The 6,000-nt window shown below is 49.0% G+C and overlaps 1 protein-coding gene across 2 annotated transcripts in view; it reads left to right on the forward strand.

Moving 5' to 3' along the window:
- LOC146668910 (striatin-like) overlaps window positions 1–6,000 on the forward strand; it is a 32,595-nt gene that overhangs the window by 11,203 nt on the left and 15,392 nt on the right. The gene's annotated exons all lie outside the window — the stretch shown is intronic.

The following is a 6,000-nucleotide window of genomic DNA, read 5'->3' on the forward strand; positions in this document are numbered from 1 at the left end:
AATGCAGGGACCGCCATCGCCGTCGGCTGTTTTTGGCTCAGTGTTCGCCGCCTGATACACAAACTGTTTGTCTCTGTCCATCATTTCAGCCGTCGTGACACCTGTTTATAACTCACCTGTTTAAATTCTATTAAGTATTAAAGGTTGCATTATTAGGGGGCGTGGCCTCTTTGACTGACAGGTGGATGGTGACACAGGCGGCTGTAGCTGCTGGCTTCACCTGAGCTGGAACCCTGGACCGTGTTAGTGCTGTTGGAGCCTTTTGGAGCATTTTTAATGACATCATGTGACCAATAACATGTCTGCTGAGCATCCGAGGAGGCGGAGCTCCAGGTTTGGTGTGAGATATTCTAGGGTTTTGATTGGATGTTGCAGATTAGCAGGTCTCTGCGTCTCTGCTTTAAGCATCAGATTTTATTCAGTCAGACTTGAAACCAGCGACTGAGACATAAACTGGTCAGGAAAGAGTTTACCCGGCTCACCGTCCAATCACAGTCTGTGTTACATCCAGAGGTGTCGCCCCTGCTGCTCAGATGCAGATTTAAGGCTCTGAATATCTTGTGTATTTGATAAAGAGCGTGATTTGAAGCAGCAGAATCGTTTGTTTTCATATTGAATCTGCAGCCCGTCAGGATTCGGAGGTCTCGTTAGTGATCTGTGAGTTTGTTCTGGGCGATGAGCCGCTCAGCTGTGCGTCCTCCCACGCCGCCTGTCCAGCAGGATGGAGGTGTTGCTTATGTCTCGCTGAATCTCAGAGGTGAAGATGCCGACTGCTGCAGCTCGACAGGAGAGAAATGTTCACTGCTGGATATTGACTTTCTCCACAAATGACATCAGTTAGTCAGCCGTCATCCCACAACACTTTATTCCACCCGTACTGTGGAAACGACAACCTCTATTTATCGGCTGTGTGCAATCCGACTATTTCCTCTTAGTGTGTTTATGGTGTGTGTGAGTAACTAACTGCACATACGCTGAGCTGTTTATGTCCCAGGCATCTGAAAGAAAAACGATTTTTCGTATCAGTCGGGCCACCTGCAAACGTTCGTTCTGAGGCGAGAGGCTCACCTGTCCGCGTCACGTGCAGGTGTCTGCGCAGCGAGCCAAACTCATGTAAACTTTCTCTGTCGACTCAAATAGACGAATCTGTGATCTCCGTGGCGAAAATCCCTGAGGTGGGATTCTTCAGTCGGTCAGTAAAAGTACACTTTCTTTCTTTCTAATGTGGGAGGAGCTTGTTGATGAAGGTGACTTCCTGGGAGGGACAGAAAATACCTGACGCCAGCCTTCGGACTCCTGCACGTCGCTTTGGCGGCTGCAGATATTTGTGGCTTTCCAGCGTGATTAGACGGATGCGAGTGGCGTGCGAACGCATCATCACACCAAACATCGATTAGCAAAGGTCTTCGAGCTTCACCTCCGATGTGACAGCAGCAAAGCGGCGCGGTCAGGAGGTCGTTTGAGGACATTTTGGGATCAGCCCACAGATTCGGACGACTCATGTCGCCGCCTGTCGCTTCAACTAAAACACCTCACAAGTCACTGCTTCCTCCTGTGCTTTTATTCTGAAGTTTGGGCTGAAGCGGTCTGACGTTTCCTGCAGCGTCGGCATCATTGAACCGTTTTTAATGCACGACTGCTCTGCCTGGAAATAAGCAGCCGTGCATCAGCTTCAGTTTTGGTTATTAAGCAGCTGTTTGTCCGTTTTCACTGGACTAGCTCAGCGTTTATATCAGGAAGTGCTGGCGTGCACACTGGGGGCTTCCACTGGGATCAGCTCGCGTTCCCTTTTATGTTTAAGATAAGGAGTCGTTTTTATGAACGAAAGCGGCTCCTTTGAATTTCGCCTCCCTCTGCGATCCGATGTGGAGCGCCGACGCGCTTCTATAAATGAAACAAAGACTGATGGGAGTTCTGAACAAGTGGGTTACCCAGTTTGTAGAGTGAAAGGTCTCTGAGTGGCTGCACTTCCTGCCAGATGGCTTCATGTCAGGAGACCAGATATCCACCTGGATTTAATCCAGAAGGAAGTTTTATTTAAAAATTTTATCTGCTGAAACAGAAGTGAAGGTTTGTAGCTGTGACCTCCGTCAGTCTGGAAACTGCGAGACTCACAGGAGACAAAGTGCAGCCTCTGGTTTACAGTTTATAGAACAACTAGGAATAAATCATCAAATCAATGCCTCAAAATCAGCAGTGAATCCATCCTTTTTTTCCTCAGAGCTTCAGTTCATCCTGGAACTATTAACGATCATGATGACAGCTCAGTACAGACCCACAGCAGGTCCTGAACCTGAAAGCCAGAGTGGAAATGCTGATCACTCTCTGACCTCGGGAGAGAAGACGAACGCCGTCTTGGCTGAAACGCCTTCAGAACAACGAGCCTTTTAAGGTTCTGGTAACTGCAGTTTGGGGTGCGTGCTCAGAGATGCGCCAACAGATCCTTCCTTGTGAATAACAGGACAGGGCTAACCTCTGTACCGCCGCGCTGTTACAACTTAATATACAACACCTTGCTTTGGTGTCACTCACGAAAGGATGTGGAGAGAAAAACAGAATCTGAAAATGATCCATCCACAGAGGAAGTCATTCACGACCAGTTCAATTTTATTTATAACGTGCTTTATATTGTAAGGACCCTACAATGACACCGAGGAAACCCCGACAATCAGAGGGCCCACTTTGAGCTAGCAGATCCTTTCCATCGTGGTTGGCGTATCAGATGACTTTCAGGCTAACGGGAGTGAAAAGCAGCGTGACTGAAGCGGAGCGTGAGGCCGTCAGACTCACCTCTGGCAGGCAGCTCGAGCAACACTCAGTAAAATCTATAATTATGAGTGAAGACGCCCCCGACGCGCTGCAGATGCCTTCCTACACAAAGGCCCTGAAACATCCCACCAAGTTCACCGCCATCCTCAGACGCCATGGCAACAGACGAGCGAGCGTCACAAAGCTCAGACGAGGCTCTCATCTCGACATCTGCATCATCGAAGGCTGAACGAGCTCAGGCTGAATACCTGCTTCAGTCACACCTGAGCTTCTGTCAGGAGGACAGATGAACCTCGGTGGAGGCTGAAATTACTGCTTCTGTATATTACAGGAAACAATCTGTCGCTTTATCAGATAATCAACAATAAATAATAATTACTGTGATTAAAGATGTTTTTTGGGAGACTTTTTTTAATCTCGTCACAGGTATAATTTGGTAGCAATGTCAGGTGTTGTAAACACTACAGGCCATTTTTATTTTAGTCATAATCAACTGTCAGCCTGCAGTTCCTCTGCTGGACAGCAGGGGCAGCAGTGAGTCGGTTACAGTAGAAGTAACCGTGTTTACGGCCTGATACACAGACCGTTCGTCTCTGTGGATAATTTCCCCTTCATACCACCTGCACGGGGAGGATGTTGTTATAACTCAACTCCAAAGTTTGCATTTATTAGGGGCGTGGCCTCTGACAGGTGACCGCAGCAGCAGGGCCGTCGCTCATTTTCAGAAGGAAAGTTTCCCGTCGTCGAGATGCCGATGCATCGATAGCCTCGAGTGAAGAGCGACCCAGATCAACGTGTTTGACATGAGTGGAGCGTCCTACTTCCTGTGTGTGTGTGTGTGTGTGTGTGTGTGTGTGCGCGTGAAATCAGCAGCATCTTCAGCTCAGACTGAAACACGACTGAAGTTTGGACGATTTGTCCGTCGACAGACTCGTTAAACAATCGTGTTTGATATTTTGATATTTTGTGAAACAGCTGTGTGGAGCAAACTGCTGAAACCCCAAATTTTGATGTTTGAGATAAGAAAACCGTTAAAAGGACCATGTTTAAAATGGAAATGAAGTCAGAGTATGACCTCACTGACACGTCGACATTTGAAGGCAACGCGTCAGAGGCTGAAGCTCATCGGCTGCGGTTCATTTATTTGTTTTTAGCAGAAACTTCTCTGCTTTTGTGTTGTAACCTTTTAAAATCTGAAGCATCAAATGATTTTTACAATTGGTGTTTAGATGATTTGACCCTCCTGCTGCGTGCTCAGTCATCCAGGTAAGGAAATCCCGGGGCTGGCTCGTGTGGACGCGGCGTTTTCAGTGGGAGAAACGTTTCGTCATCATCCAGGTGACTTCTGAACAAGTCTGTTCTTCAGTCTTGACTTCAGTTTGTATTTCAAGCAGTGGTCTGTTTGGAGTCGGAGTTTCTCATATTTATTAAAACGTCCATGTTTTTAAAGCTCGCGATGACGTCAGAGATCTTAGTGACGGGCTGATGTGGCGCTCTGGTCTCAGCTGTCTGTGAGCAGCAGCTCAAAGCTGTGCACGCTCCTCTCAGCCAGGGTTGCATCATAAATGTTCACTCGGTTCATAAAAGTGATAAAAGTGGCTGCAGCGTCGCCGCTCTGCCAGCTGAATGTTTGCTGTGAGCTCTCACGTTATAACAGCTGACCTGATTCTGAAGCAACTGTACACACAAACAGGCGATGAGGAGGAGGAGGAGGAGTGTCGGGAGGTTTGACGATGACGTCGGCGCTGATGTGCTGGATCCAGCTGGGGAAAAGCTGAGTCCCTGCATGCAGCGCCTTTCAGCAATCTCTTAAACCAGAGGTAGGCAACTCCAGGCCTCGAGGGCCGGTGTCCTGCAGGTTTTAGATCCCACCCTGGGTCAGCACACCTGAATCAAATGATTAGTTCGTTACCAGGCCTCAGGAGAACTTCAAGAAATGCCGAGGAGTCATTTAGCCCTTTAAATCAGCTGCGATGGATCATGGACACATCTAAACCTGCAGGACACCGGCCCTCGAGGCCTGGAGGTCCCCACCCCTGTCTTAAACGGTCGCATTCCAGGACGCTCACTGAGACGCTTCAACATCTGATTGGCTGTTACCTGACTGCACTGTCAGGTAACGACACGACGTCATGCAGCATCCGCTCATGACAACAACCTCATTTTATTAAACCAGGCACAACTAGGTAATCCTCATCAGCCAATTAAAATGGAGCTCCGCCTTCTTGAACTTCCTGTTACTACAGTAACCTCACAGCAGCCATGTTATTGGTCAGATGATGTCATTAAAAATGTGCCAGAGTGCTCCAACAGCACAAACACAGTCCAGGGGTCCAGCTAGCAGCTACAGCCGCCTGTGTCGCCATCCACCTGTCAGTCAAAGAGGCCCCGCTCCTAATGATTCATGCAGTCATACAGGCTGTAACAGAGGCGGAGCCAGACATGAATCGCTGCTGCAGCCTCCAGTGGACGTTACAGGAACTGCAGCCGTGATGTTCCTCAGCCAAGTCTGCGGGTGGGGTCAACCCTGACGGCAGGTGGGTCACATGGTGCCTGTTCCCACGCTGCGTGGGTGTTAGTCAGTCACAAGTCTCCCATCAGTCCTGCAGACACCCAGTCACCCATTTCCCAGGAGGCTTTGGGGCCCTCAGGCTTAAGGATGCGGGGCGATCAGCCTGTTTCTGCTCTACAGAGCAGCCATGTGTCAGGTGTTGGTGACTTCCTTCTGAGTGAACACGATGAATCAGGTTTTGTTATGTTATTGTTTGTCATATGTTTGTTAGGTTAAGTTATTTACGCTGCTGATCCAGGATCAGACCGCAGGACTGAAGGTGCTGCATTATTGTAGATTTCCCACCAAACCGCTGCTGACCCCTGCGTGCTGTTTGTGTTTTGCTCAGAGGCTAACTTCAGTGTTCAGCTCCTGAACGCACCGCAGTGCAGCTGCTGAGTCTCACACTGTCGGTCTGCACTGTAACGACGATTGTGACTGTGCAAACGGCGCCGCGTCGTTCCCCGCTGGGTCCCGGTGGAGTTGGTCGGTAATCCGTCCACAGCCGTCTCCGCCGTGTTTAATGGAGATTAGATGTGTTTATGGACCTCCTGAGGCGTCATTAACCTCGTCGCTGCTCGCTCGCTTTGCTTTTTGTCTGCGTTTCTGTCTTTAGCCTCATTCAATTAAGTGAACTTTGGTGTTTAATCAGACACGCAGCAGGGACTGAAGCTGCATGT

This window comes from Rhamphochromis longiceps, linkage group LG6 (assembly GCF_057381845.1).
Source record: "Rhamphochromis longiceps isolate RC_006_pf linkage group LG6, R_longiceps_female_GT1.1, whole genome shotgun sequence".
Lineage (NCBI taxonomy): Eukaryota > Metazoa > Chordata > Actinopteri > Cichliformes > Cichlidae > Rhamphochromis > Rhamphochromis longiceps.